At 37.7% G+C, this 15,057-nt stretch overlaps 1 protein-coding gene across 8 annotated transcripts in view; it reads left to right on the top strand.

Annotated features, from left to right (window-relative positions):
- NRIP1 (nuclear receptor interacting protein 1) overlaps positions 1-15,057 on the top strand; it is a 195,691-nt gene that overhangs the window by 42,792 nt on the left and 137,842 nt on the right. For 6 of the 8 annotated variants that reach the window (XR_009960998.1, XR_009960999.1, XR_009961000.1 and 3 more), the window contains exon 3: positions 13,285-13,332. The exons of 1 other annotated variant lie outside the window; for it this stretch is intronic. The gene's annotated coding sequence lies outside the window, so the exon portion shown is untranslated. Of the gene's footprint in view, positions 1-3,413; positions 3,483-13,284; positions 13,333-15,057 lie in introns of those variants that run through there. One more of the 8 variants, XM_062597749.1, reaches the window with a different exon arrangement.

Below are 15,057 nucleotides of genomic sequence, written 5' to 3'. Positions count from 1 at the left end.
AAGTTTGGGAGTTTAATCTGGTCAGTAGTAATGCAGCTGAAATGGAGGAGGAAATGTTTTCTCCACTTTCAGATATGAAAATCCTTGTTAGTTGCTAACTAACAGTGCAGAAAGGTGCTCTTAAGTGGGAAAATCTTTGTTAGTGAAATTCAAAAGTGTGCGGGAAGTTCTGCACGCAGCTGTGGTTGTGAAGAAATGATATCCATTTCCTAAGTGTGTTGATGATTGATTGTTTTCAAATGGCACTGCCAAATCCATTCGGTAAATTTGTGGTTTCACAGAGTGACCGTGTTTTCCCAAGGCCTTTCCTAGCAGTTCTCTGTGCATTTGCTCAAGTGTTTAGAAAGCCACTGGGTCACTTGTCAACAGTAGACAGGCTAGCTGTTTTTGTTGTTGTTTATTTGTTTTTCTTTCTCCGTACAGGCACTCATTCTCTCAAACTTTTGGTAGACCCATGTAACTGCTATCTTCTCTTCTTCCTTCTCAGCTCAGAGTGACTGAGAAGGAAATAAGCAGGTTAGCATGAGGAGTGGATGCTTCTTAATTTCTTATCTCCTCATGAAATACAAGTCTGATGCTTGGCGAAGCAATCCTCATTGTGTGTTTATCGCTGACAAAAAGTCTCCATCCATCTATATTTATTGAGGCCTAAAACTGTGAGGTGCAGAGTAGTCTCTTCCATCTGAATTCTTAGGGGTGAGCCTGCAGAGCCTGAATGTGTTACTGCAGTGCTCTGTTACAAAATGTAAAACCAGTTGGAAAATGACAGTTTAAGCTGGGGGGAGGAGAGGCCTGGAGATTGCTATGTGAAGAGCCTGCTGAATGCTCAGTATTAATAACAGTACCGGTCTTAGTAAATGGCTGCTTACATAATTTTGTTATGAAAGAATGCTGCTGGTTGAACTGTATGCATGTCTTTTGCTTATTAAAGTGTCCCTTCAGAGTGCCTGTGATATGCTGCCTTCTGCAAGAGAAGGGTTAAGAGGAGACAACATCCTGTCAAAGACCTTGTTTTTAATTTTGCCTCTCTCACTGGCACAGATCCGGCTAAGAGCAGCCCAGATTAGTTCGGAAAACCTTTGAAGAGATTTAAGATGTCCTTCAGCCAGTTTGAAGGTTTTTGTCTTGCAAATCCAGTACAAGGGCGCCTGCAGGCATCTCGACCCTTGCTGTGCTGCTGATGCAGCTCAAGGTCACACTAACCCGCCCTGTGACATTCAACAACAAAAAAAAAAAAAAAATTATGCGGTGAAACTGCTTCAGCATTCAGCCAACCAATAACTTCCTTAGTTCCTCACTAAAGGAAGAAGTGTGTATTTTTTTTTTTCTTTTTCTTCTTCTTTTTTTTTCTTTTTCTTTTTTTTTTTTTTTTTTTTTGGCTTCGTGGATTTTTGCTGCAGGAAATAATCCAGGATTTCTGGTGTGTGTGATGACAAGGTCATTTCTTAATTAGAACACATGTAAAGAACAAAGCTAAATGGCTTCAAAACAGCTTTGTAGTTGATGGAGAGGATTTAAATTATTTAAAGAGATAGTCACCCAAGTATGATGGAAACTGAATTCTAAACACATTAACTCTTTCAGTACTCTATAGTTTCCGTATGCTACTCAAAAGAAAACGCCAAACTTCATGAACAATATCGCAGTTGCTGTTAAATGAACATTTTTTACATCTATTTATAGATAAGACTTTATTATGCTCTCTCTTACCTGAGTTAAGAAAGCCAGAACTTTTTCTTTTGCAGTGAAATATTCCGGTTTGGCTTGAGAACAGGAGATTGCTTCTTAGAGCTCAGTGAATTAATTTCTACAATATTTTGTATTTTGGTGAATATATGTTTGTAAAGACACTCTTGTGAATTTGTGTGAGGGTTACTGTTGATACAAGGTATTGTGTTCAGAACTGTTACTAGAAGGAATTTGTAGTACTATCCTCACTAATCAAAATGATTGCAAGGAATATGTATATAAAAGAAGGTGAATTTGAGAAAAAGGAATGGAGATTGAAAGGAGGAGAGAAATTACAATGTAAATGGCAGCTTCAGTTAGTTTTAAATTATTGTGAGTTGTCTGGGAAAACTAACCTTAGAAAGCATCTTGGAATTTGAATTTTGTTCTTGAGATATGTCTTTGATTCAAAGCAAGTAATGCAGAAGTATTGGTTCAACTTAGTTTGGTTTTTTTAGACTTTTTTTTTTTTTTTTTTTTTTTGTAAATTCCTTGCGGCTAACAAGCTGACCACACTTTTGCGGCTGCCTTGTGATCACAAAGCTTGATGAGTCAGTGTGCTGACTGATGGTGGTCTGTGCATAACTTGACTCCACCTGCTGGAAGGGTGTTACTCAACACCTGTCTCAGTGACAGCAGTTGAAGAGGAGAAGCTGAATTTATAGTGCTCCAGAGAACCTCACTTTTGCTACTAGTGCACTGTAACTTTTCAAGTTGGTTGGTTTTTAAAGGGAGAGAGAGAGAGAGGAAAGATTATTTGGAAGTTGTTCACCAAGGTAAATGAATAAATGGGGATATGAGGAATGTTGCGTGGTAGCAGACGTGGGATACAGGACTGTGTGTGTGCTCAAAGAGTGTTACTGCACGATTCATCAAAGGGAAACAGAACGTGGAGAGAGGAGAGGTGCATCTTCCCTCCATAGTCAGAAGTCTTGCCCTTAAAGCTCAGTGTAAAGCGTTTCAAAGGTAAACGACATAAAATGTACTGAGAGTTTATCATTTGAGTTGGTCTGGATTTTGTTTTGTTTTTCCTGGGTAAATCTTTAGGTAGACTGTGAGCAGAGCATGTCAAATGTCAGGCTGAAATGAAGTATCCTCTCTACAGACTGTACTGGCTCTTAGACCCTCCTTGTGAGAAAGGAAGAAGCTGCATTTGCCAGGATAAAGAGGGAAGAGCAGGCAATACAACTTCTTTCTTCTTTGGGCTGCTTGTTTTCCTTTCCCTGCACTAGCTGTCTGGCACAAGGTTTGTGAGAAGAAAATGATACAGGAAAACAGACTCCATACAAGCCAAATGGCTTGGAGAAACTGATAATGCTACATGAAATCTGTACATTCGTGCCCTTGCCTGGGGTGTACTGTGCCCTTAATATTATGGGAGACCTAAACTCACCTGCTAGTAATTTCTAATTTACTGTCCTAATTCATCGATTTGTTATCACTAATTGTACTTCATTTACTTCTGTGTAGTTTCCAGTACCTAAAGGGTTGAAAGGTTGCTGTAATTGGCACCCGCAGCTGCTCTTTCTTTTGACAGGGGATAATTTTGCAGCCTATGCTTTGTGTGACAGCTGCCTAATTGGGCATTCTCCCCTTGTAGCAAGCCTGCCTCCTCCAGCCTCCCTGCTGACAAATGGTGGTGGATTATAGATGAGGACACGCTGACCCATTCGACCTTGCTGAGACAGCGGGGAGGGGCCTCCTGCTACTTGAGGGAAGCTCTGGGTCATTTAAAGGACAAGGTCACGAGCCAGGTGGGGAAATGACATGATATCACATGACAATAGCCTGATGACACGGTCAGTGTGTCAAGGACAAACTCATCAGTATTGATTATGCTGCTTTTTTATGGTGTCTCAGTGAAGCCACTGGTACTTCACAAATATTTTGCTAATTTATTCTAGGTAAAGTACCGAATGTTGTTTTCAGGGTTATTTTTAGGAGCATTTGTGTAGTGTTTTCTTCTAAATACAGATCACATACAAAAGCAGTGTTATTAAAACCCTGTCAATAATAATTTATAGGGCTCATCTTGATGTATTTGGTAGAACATCTATTTGCATATACTGTAAGCAAAATAGCAGGAAGGATGTAGAAGAGGGCAAAACTAAAGGAGAAAAAAATCTCTGTTCTTAAATTAGCTATTTCACTTTTCACTCCTACTTAAAAGGCACATGTGTGAACCTGCATGGAAACTCATATGTCTATGTATGTATATATGTATGACTAGGATGCAGGAAAAGTGCTTAAATAAAAAGAACCAAAGAGAATAGTTAAAAAATAAATTGAATGTTTAAAGAAAAACTCTTGTAGTAGCTCCAGGGTGAAATAGTTAAGATAATGCCCTGCCTATTTTAGGAGCTAATACAGTATCCAGCTATGCTAGCCAATAATAACCTGTTAAGTGGGTTTTAGAAAATATGTTGTGTGTACAAGTGATAATATTATGAGAGCATCTTCATGTTGCATTTCTATGCTAATAAACTTCAAGGTAAATGAACAGCTTGTTTGACATTTGCAATGTTAGACAATAGTAAAATGCTTTCTTCTGGAGTAATTAGACTTGATAGATTGATTATGTTGAAACATAAAGATAAATACAGTTAAAACTCTCCTGAAGCAAGTTATACCTGCTTCTGAACTTTAATGGTACCTTTCCATTTTAGCCTCTGCAGAAGTCTCAGTTTCTTTCTCTCTCATATGCATGCATACGTGTGCATGTTTGTTTGTGTGCGCACGCACATAGGCATGCACACACACACACACGCATGCAGAGTTTCTGAAACAGTCTGCTAAGTAGGGAGAGGAGCGTTCATCTAAGAGCACAGTTCCCATTTCTGTGAAATCAGATTTGTTGTTGGGTGCTGTTGTGTCTAAATCTCGTCGGTTCACCAGGATGTAATTTTACTCCCCTGAGGTAGAAAGCCGTCAGTGGTAAAGTGTGATAAATTAGTTCACTCAAGTAGATGCGCGTGCGTGTGTGAGTGTGTGTGTTTAATTCTGACCTTGGTATGCATGTGTTTAGCTGTTCTCGGTGCCTGAGTCAAGCTTGGTGGAGGCTTAATCCTGTGCCCTTGTACACGTATACTTGATTAGTAGTTGTGGTTATCTCAGCAGAAGACATTCCGCCCTCCTCCTTGTATTGGTCGGGACCCGGGCATTGGGGAGTCAAGTCAAAGGAGAAAGAAAAGAGATTTTTGCATTAGTATTCTATGAAAGCCTTACTGTCTGCAGAACAAATTGATTGCTACAGTGTACCTGTGCTTGGCACCACTGCTGTGAAAGAAAGGTATGGTTGTAATCTGTTTTATTGTATTACATATTGTGACACTCCAGGAATGTTTAACATTCAGCTCTTCTATGGCAGATGCCAGAAGCCTGAGTACCGAAAAATATGTGAATGAATGAAAAGTATGCGAGACTGTCATATCCGCAGCGTTGTTTACTACAATGAACTAAGTAGCCCCTGCTAATGAGACAAATTTGTTGTATATGCCAATGGCAATGTAAGCAGATTGGTAACAGAATTCTCTCTATAATGTTCAGTGGCTCGCGTCTGTGTCAGTGGTTACTACATAACTACACAGATAAAATTCTAGTTAATATCTTAAGACTTTAGTTTAGCTTTGAAATGGGAAAATGTGTTGGAACACTGATGTGTTTGTGTCTTTAAATGAGAATGTTTTTTCTAGTTTTTAATCTGCACTGTTCCTACATGGCAGGGGTGGAGGGGGTGAGGGGAGGTATAACAATATGAAAATCTTGAATGTTGTGCTGCTATAATAAACAGAACAAGAACAAAGCTGAGGAAAAGTCTTACAGTATTTGAACCTTTTTTTCCCTTTCTTTCTTTCTTTCTTTTTCTTCCCTTAACACAGAAATATGTACCCGTTTTACAATGAGGAAGCTGATGTTCTTCATTTTCTTTATGTCAGTTAGACTTTAGCCTAGCAGATTTCTCTGGTTTTATAGATGCTCAGCTGATGTCAATTGTGTGTTTGATGGGAAGTAAAAGCACTCCATTAATAAGATTCAGGGGGTTTCACAGAGAGCTGTGCTTCATTCTTGGCATCACTGAAGTTGTGTTTATGATTATTTGAATGTTTGCTTGCAGCCACTCCAAAACATCTGAAGTATCTGCTCTTGCTGTGCAGACATTCCCAACTAATTAAGTTTAGGACAGGTGGCAGACTTGTCCTGGACATCTAAGTCTGGATGTAAAGTTAATCTAATAACTTGATAAGAAAATGAAAATCCATCTTTTCTGGTGTACTATCACTATGCACAAACTAGAGGGGTATTGGCAAAATCCTCTCTCTACTCATTGTCCTGGCAAGTGACAAATAAATGAGTTGCTTTAAGGAAATCAGGGACTTGGAAAATGCTGTACACTGAAGAGTGGCCATGCATTATTATAGTTCCTTCTGTCATATGGCCTTGCCTTGCAGACTTGAGATTAACATTTTATAGATATGCGGTATATTCATATGAGTGTACCCTTGAGCTTACTTTTTACACCTTCCAAAGAGTGTGAATACATCCTTATGCATGTAGGTTGTTTATCACATAGATCTTTTGACAGCTAAGAACATTTTTAAGAAGCCCAGATACTGGGACTCTGTGATATGATTGTTTGTACTTGAATAATGACTAATTTAATTAAAACTAATTAGTCAAAATTATTTATTCAAGGCAAATATTTTGTGAGTGAGTTATTCTTCCCCCTGGAATTTTTTGGAAAAACTGTATAAACACATGTTGTAATGATGACAGAAGGCAGTAAAAACAGTTGCACAGATTTTTCACAGATTACAAGATAAAGGGAACTGACCATATTTAACAAGGTTTTGGAAGTCAGTTGCAATAATGCTGCAGAAATGGTTAATTCTTATCTTAAAGGCAGTATTGACTTCTGGTAGATTTTATCCAGTTACTGGAAGGTTGTTAAGTTGTGCGAAAGGTGTTAGGTAAATACAGGGTAATGCTGCATTTCAGTGCAATTAACTCTTATTCATAAATAATTCAACCTATGACATTAAATGATTAGAGGAAAATAAAATGACATGTGATTAAGTTCAAGTCCTTTAACCCCCCCCCTTTTTTTTTAACAGTGAAAATTGCTGTGACTGCTTTGAGCCTCCCTCTTTCTTATTCCATTTTTTATTTAGCTCTGGGAGTTGTATTGTTTGTGTCAATCATTAGTGTAATGACTGAGATGCGTTGTATGATATAGTTGCTTCAGGTCAAGTCATAAGAGGAAAAAAGATCAGTGTCTGCTCTCAATAGCTAACTTTTCCTAGTACTATGGAATATATCAGCTTGGGTACCATGCGATTTTTTTTTTTCTTTTTAATGGAAAGTAGAAGGATATTTGCAGGATTAAACTTACGCTACTAGCTTTAGAAACCACTGAAACCGTAAAAAGCTTGATGAGAATTTTGGAATATAATTTGGCCTGCGGTAGACTCTTACTCAAACAAGTATTGTTGTAATTTTTTTAAAGAACATGAAATTAATCAGATTTTTCAAACATCCTTACTTTACAATTTAGACATACTATTGATTCCATCTTTGGTAGACTGTGTGTAACACAACCTTTTCTCTGAGTGTATGTAGTCAAGTTTTAAGTAAGAGTTGACACTTGAGCATCAAGCCAGTTTTAGAAGTTTGTGCGCTTTCTGAAAGGTAGCTCTGCCCTGCTTGAGGCTGTGAAATTGCAGTTCTGCATCCCCACCCCCTTTCCTTCTGTTATCATACTTTAGCATAATAAGGAAGAGAGGAAGTTGAGGTGTTGCTTAACTTCTTCTAAGCAGTTTTGGCATGCAAGCATTGAAGACAATGTTATGTTAATTCAACTAGTGCTGTTGCTACCAAATTTCTGTTAATGCTAATGGCACTTGTGTAATTAATGGCCCTGTGTACTGCACAGAGAGAGCTGCTAAACCTCTTGAGGAAGTTATTTTGTCTGTTGCATTGGATACCTTTCCCTAAAACTTACAAATGTTGCTGATATTCTGTTAGGGTAGCGGGGGCAATTTTTGCAGGGCCCTCTAAAATGAAATTCTTGTGTTTTCTTTATGGAGCACTGTACAAATCGTCTGTGGTAGTCAGAATCAGATTGAATGATTGAATTGAAACTGTTAAAAGTTGAGCACAGTCCAACTTGAAGGACCAAATGTGGTAAGATAAGAAAGCGGAAAGCTGCACTGACAAATTTCTTTTGTGTGTTTTTAAGGCACACACACAAAGCTCTTACTGTATAAAGGTGGAAAGAACCGAGACTTGTTTGTGGTACTAGCACAATTGTCCTACTGCTGGAAAACTAAAGGTAAATGATCTAGAGTAGATAAGACAGTATTTTTCGTTGTCTAATGTATTCTCTTGAAACGATCTGAAAACCTTGGGGCTTGTTAAAAGTGCCAAACAATTTTTTTCTTTATTTGGATCTTTATCTTCTACAACATCAACCATAGGTGGCACTGATTATTAACAATTCAAAGGTTTGGTACTTTTCCTATGCTTTTGGCTGTGTTTTACTCGGAGACAAATTCGTATCTGAAAGCTCGGTTCTAGTAACTGATGCGACTTCCACAAGACCTTCAGTCAAGTTGGATATAATTCAGGGTTCCAGAACCTGGACACTGGTCAGTAAAGCAACTCAATTTGGCATGTGGGTTTTTTTGTTTGTTTCTTTTTGTTTTTTTGTTAAAAGTGATCTGTTGTCATTTACTAGCCAGTTCGGCTTTGGTTCTGATTCCCTCATAGTTCATCTTCTACTCTGGACTACTGGAGTCTTGTTTGTAGGCTTGCATACAAATGAATGAATGCACAACCTGCTTCTAATCCATCCAAGCAGTCTGATGCTGAGTGTGTTGCAGCTGAATTAAACTGATGAAGAGCAAGACATTACGGTTTTGCAAAGTATAGGAATAAAAATGGATCTTTGCAGGAGGGATCTTGAAGTGCTTAAATATGTGTATGCATGTTTATTCATACTTCAGTCTGTAAGGTCCTTGCTTCTGAATAAAAAGAGCTTTATTGCTCTTGGTTAAGAATGAGGCTGCAAGTGGACAGTGGATGAGGACTGCTCCAGTGTTTTGCTGCAAAATTCTGCTGCTGCTGTGCTGCGATCCTTCCAGCTCCCATAAATTAAATTGGGTTTGGCCAGCTCATTAGGGCTGTTTCAGCATGGCAGATCTCTGAGAAATAGCAGAGGTTGGTGGAATAATGTCTTTGACCCTAGTGCCATCATTCATCTTTCCAGTTCAGTACTGACATGGTTGTTTTCTTGGAGAGAACATCACCACAGCAGGTATAGTGGAAAAACTTAGTATTCTTGACTGATACAGATCTCCCCACGTGGTGGTCACAGCGCAGGTTATTTTTGTTATTTTGGAAGATAAAGACATTTACTGTGGTATGCAAGTTACATTTCTTCTGGTGATTCTTGGTATGTCTTCCAGTTTCTTGTAATCAACAGTTGTTTTGTTCTGCCTCTCCAACAGGCGGATTATTCCAATATCTTCCTACTGAAATGCTGAACTGAGATTCCCAAAATATGTGTTCCATTTCTACCATGAGTATGGACTTCATGTGACTATGAGTAGGTCACTTAGTCTTTCTCTGTGCTCTCAGTTCCTCATCTGTAAAGTGGGAATATGTCACAGTGATGTTTTATTTGGTAGTGTTCTGTTCAGAGGCAGAACAACATTTTTCTTGCTGCTTTGATAGTGCCCAGTAGCCTCCAATATGGTTTAGACCCATACAGCGGATATAGTGGGAGGTCCTGGTAAACAAGGTTGGAGTGAAATTACTGTGATCAGTGTGTAATGAACATTAGCTATCTACTATCAGATATTTAGTTGTTGTCAAATCAAAATAGGTCTTCAGTAACAGAAGTGACTCTTACTTGCCATTAGTGGATTTTATTTTTCTATAGCTGATCTCGCTTTATATATAAGTAATAAAGTAAACAATTGAATTCTGGAGTTTACTCAAGACTGAAATAGCTTGGGATGTTCTTCTCCTTTTACAGAGTCTTATGGTGGATGAACTAGTATATGAAAATCCCCTTTAAAGTCAAAAATATTTCCTCATGTCTGCAGCTTGGTGGGGGAGGGCATCAAGCTTTATGAAGAGGGGACATATTTATGGTTGTATAGTGCACTGAAGAAAAATAGTCTGCTCAGGATGTTCAGTCAACTTCAATTTTCTTCTAAGTTTTTTTGGTTTGGGGATTTTTTAAATCTGTGACTTAAAAAAAAACATTTTGTGGAAGGATAGTTTAGATGCACTTATGCAAGTTGCAAATGTGGATTCTTGCACATAGTAACACCTCACTGAATGGTCAAGGGAGGAAAAATACTCTTATCAACAGTACTGTGCTTCCAAGAGCATTTCTACTGTTCTGCTCTCTAAGATTTATGAGGTTATTGTGTCACAGATTTTTGTAACTTTCAGCTAGTCATGAAGAAGCACAATCCATTTTGAAATAAAAAATGACTAGATCAGCTTTACTATGCAAAAGTTAAGCCAGTGATTTAATTTGCCAGACAACCAAAGAGAAATATTTAGAAAAAAGAGGTTTTTCTTGCAGCACCTAGAGTTGCAAAGAAGTTACTGACCTACTCTTATCAACTAGTTTAGTCTTGGACGCATGTTAAGAAAGCAGTCATAAATACTATCACCTTTCTCTTGATGGGTGTATATATAGGAACATGGATTGTGCTTGCTCTTGGGAAGTATCCATTTGCTTTAAAATAATGTAATTAAAGGTGAATAAAATAATTGATTTTTAAAAAGATAATGAGATCTGTTTTCAACAATGCATTACATTCAGATGCATTAGCAAACATGAGGCCATGGTTAATCTGTGCTCATATCTTGTGTGGAAATGAATTACAAGAACTGTTTAGTGTCCTAAAATTTTCATTTTGGATTTTTTTTCAAATATGATTGGAACTTTTGGTCTTAAGCTGATGGGTAGGGAATGAATTACGGATTTTTTTTTTTTTTCCACTCCTCCTTTCTGAACAGTAGATTAAGGGTCAAAGATGTTCTAGCTCATCTGATCCTTCTTGTTCCATTGACCAAGATCAGAATATAACTGATGCAAACCTGAAGATTTTGATTGCCTATTCATATGCATAGTAACATGGTGTTTGTTGCAGTTCAGTGCAAATACTTTTTACCATGGTGAAGTAATATGTTTATTTTATTTTATTTTTAACTGTATGATCTAGAATTTCACCAACGGCTTTATGTTTTAATGAATCAGGATGTTTGTGTTCCTTTAGAGTATAGCATTCTACATAATCGTGTTTGTATTCTTCTTTTTATTCAAAACTTCCTTGTGACACAGTTTCCTAAGCAGATTAAATAGTCTATCTGCCTTCACCGACCATTGCAACTTCTCTGCATTAAATCTGTTTTTTCCCTACAAATCACCTTTCCTGCCTAGTTGTCCCTATGTCTTATCTTAGTTTGTAAGCACTTTGGGGTTGAACTCTGTGAATTTATGGGAATATAAGAAGTCTTACAATAGTAATTATGCCATGCGATGTTTCCCAGCAAATGTCAAGCACAGACAGACTTGTTCTCAAAAGCCTGGCAGAATATAAAGAAAGCAAGTGGAATATACATCCCATTAGTTTATTTTTGGTAAACCAGATTGTTCACCTTCAGAAGTACCATGGTTGAAGCTGTGGATTATGTGATTTAGGTGAGAGATAACAAAGTGACTTTGGAGGAAAGTGAGGTTAAGTTGAAATAGGAGTTGAACCCAGTATGTCAATTCTGTAGTTTGAGGAGTAGGAGGAGAAAGTGTGCTCAAAAAAGAGGGGATGTTGCAAAATCAAGTCTTTTGTTTTGAGCCCAAAAGGTTAATTCATTAAGACGAGGGACTGAGTTGTTCCTTTGTTTCATTGAAAAAGGCCTGGGTTTATGGTTAGCTAGGTCCCTGGAATGAATACCTTCTCTGCTTTCAAGTTCCTCCTCAAAACTTTTCTTGTTCATATCATCTTTGGCACCATTTGCTATCATGCTAGACATACATACTCTAAAAAAGTCATTCTGAAAATAAGTTTTCCCAGGGAAAGTATTTTCTTTTCTGGTCTTTCTTTCATCTGCACTCTCTGAATTGAAAATAGCCTGTCCCAGGCTAAGGGATTCTTCATAGTACCAGCCAGGGAAAGGGAAGAGCATTCATGAAACTTTCAATTAGCAGCAGATTCAGAAAAGAACCCTTCTATACTGTATTTTAGCCATTTTGTATCCTTATCATTAATCTGTGTTATGTTCATCTTTTATTATGTATTACTCTTCCTTCTCCCCAATCCTCTGTAATAATAGAAAAGTATCAGGTGAAAATTGTTTTATAAATTGGCAGCATGTGTTAGTGTACTGCTCCATGAATTTCTTAAAGAGGAGAGGAGAAAACATACTTATTGTGGAGGCTGGTGTTGCTCTAGGTCTTCATTTAACGGTGTCCAGCATAATTCATGTTATATACGTAGTCATCATTATAGAGGTGCAGATGTATTTATTCTAAACTTATATAGAGCATGATGAGAGAAGAAGAAAATAGCATGGTAGGAAGTCTGTGAGGAAAGGCAAGCAACATACGTCAGTTGTGTTTCGCCATGTGGTTTGTGAAGACGGTATTTTGGTGGTTTGGATTAGTTTTTGATGTGATGATTTACAGTTTGAGGAGAGCATGAAATAACATCAAGAGTGTAGGTGATCTCGGTCTAGGGAGCATTGCAGAAGCATAATGGAATTTCTTGTGAGAGAGATGCCTGAATGTTACTGTAAAAATGTATGTTTGTGGAAATGAAAGGGTAAGGAAAAGGATGCAGCGAGTCATTTAGGTTATGTGGCTAGAAAGGAAAGATTCATGTCTGTAGAACTCGGCGAAGCTAAAATCTCATCAGGAGCAAGAGAAAAATAACAGAGTTTGAAGTAAAGGATTATGCTTAGAGCATCTTGGGGGGGAGGATTACAAGGGGCAGTTGTGTTTTGTGTAGCCTCAAAGAGTCTTTGGATGTTGGTGATGTTACAGAAGCATGGGTTGTGGAAGTATCGAGTTGACAGACGTCTAAATGAGACTAGCCATTCAGTATAATAGCAGGAGAAGAAAAATAAGATTTTAGAGAAGCAGAAAGCAATGTCAAGTTTATTTTTGAAGTCATTGTGGGTAAGTGGATAGCAGGAGTGTCAGAACGAAAATAATCTCCTGATGACAAGTTTTGGTGACAAACTGGATAGTATTAACAAGCCACAGAGACCAATCCCCTCTTCCATAAGACATTATCAGCTTCCTCAGCTCCGATACAGAGCAGTCATTCGTTGATATTGTCAGACACTGACCGCAAGTATAACTGTAGAGAAGAAATCTATTTTAGTCCAGTCTGTTGACACCTTCTTAAGAAATAAGACTGGTTCCCTTTCATGAGCTAATACTGAATTAACAGAATGTACTTCCTGTTACGGTGGAAATAAAATTGTTTTCTATCATCAGCTTCTACATACTGATTATAATGTATTTGTTTTTGGCAGGGAGGAGTGAAAAGCGGATTCACAAAGTACCAGCATTGCGCTTTTAAGGTATGAGTTTCTGCACTTGAACTTGGGAAGAAGTTTGTCACCTTGTCTCCCCCCCCCCCCCCCCCCCCCCCCCGCCATTGAGTGGTAACTTAATCTAATTCACACTAGCTTTGGCCTTTATCCCTTTTAAAAATTCTGAGTCAGATGATGGTTTAACTCGTGCCCATGTAGCCTTTGATTCCTTTCTCCTGACTTAGCTAACTGAGGTACCAAGTTAGCAATCTGCTAAAAGTGTCCTGGGCAGCTAGAGATATCATCACCTGCCCACCAGAAAACTTTGGGCCTTTTGTTGACAAATATATGTTAAATTATATTCCTTAACAGGTAAAAGTTCTTTGAGAAGAGTGGGATTGTTGGGGTTTTTTTGTTTGATTTTTGTTTTCTTGATTTTTTTTGTTTTTCCTGGTCTTCCTTTGTTGCCCTGTTTGGCTTTTATGTCTGCGTCCATTGTAATTCATTTCTGCATTATTTTGGTATCTGTGAGTTGTCTTATGGTTATGTAAGATTGTATAAGTTTTTATGAGCCTGAACTGATGAAAGAAATGACAATAATGTCATCATCAGTGGAGTTCTTTAGTATCATTCACTGACCAAATTTAGCAACAGAGGCTGGACAGAAACCTCCTTTTGCTTCCTGACAGAATTCTTATAAAGACTCTTAAAAGGAGAAGAAACAAGAAAATAATTGCTTAGTGAGAAACTGTGCAGCCTATGAAGCTTATCTTCAGATAAGATATTTTGCCTGATACATGTTGATCATACACTGATTCAGAAAACACTGGAGTTGCTTCTCAGTGGTTTATTGAGCTGGGAAATGCCTTTCCTGATACACTAAGAGAAGGGGGCTTCATGTAACACTGAAGACTTGGCTTGTGACTTCTCAGCCATGCTCAGATCTCTACAATGGCCAGTTAAACTAGAAGTAATGTCTAGATAATGATTTTGTAGTTCAGACTAGTTTGGAGTCTCTTGTGTTTCCTTACCAGATTCATGAGATAAAATTATTTCCTTTTATGACAGCTTTCCTCTCTCTGTACTTTATCAGTAGATATTAAATGAACAGACCATAATTTTAATTACATTTTTTAAGTATTTGTTCTGTTCTTTTCCAAAGCAGCTGTGATAAAATTTATAAAAGGGAGTTCAACACCTAGCTCCCATTTCCTTTTGTTGTAATTGCTATCTGATTTTCTTAGATGATGAATCAGTATCAGAATTCCAGCATGTGGAAAAACCACATCACCTGCCGTGGTTGGTGTGCATTACACAACTTGAGGAACGGGCAAGATGGAATAATCAATCTTGCAGGTGTTGTTTGGAAAAGGAAATCTTGCAGTGTCTAATACTAGAGGAAGAGCATCCATATTCTGAAAGTGAACAGATCTGTTTTAATTTTCAGAGATTCAACTTTACTAGTCATGACTCCTCAACTAGTGTTCTATTACTGTTTTTCAGTATAGTAGATGTCCATTTATCATGTGCCTGATTTTGCCATGTTAATACATGTTGCATGAAGTTTGATGCCTCCCTCAAGCACGTATTTGTACATGAGCATAATCTTGCCATTATTTTGATGTCCTATTAAAATCCATAGATCTACATGTGTTAGTAAGAAATAAGACAAAATGCAAAACTAAAGGAGTTGCTATTAAAAGTTATCTAAACAGTATTTTATAACAACATTATTTTCAAAAGTTGTTTGATTTGTTGTTTCACGTATGTAAA

Source organism: Rhea pennata, chromosome 1 (genome assembly GCF_028389875.1).
Source record: "Rhea pennata isolate bPtePen1 chromosome 1, bPtePen1.pri, whole genome shotgun sequence".
Lineage (NCBI taxonomy): Eukaryota > Metazoa > Chordata > Aves > Rheiformes > Rheidae > Rhea > Rhea pennata.
Note: the sequence above shows the minus strand (reverse complement) of the source record. Positions and strands in the feature narration are given on the sequence as shown.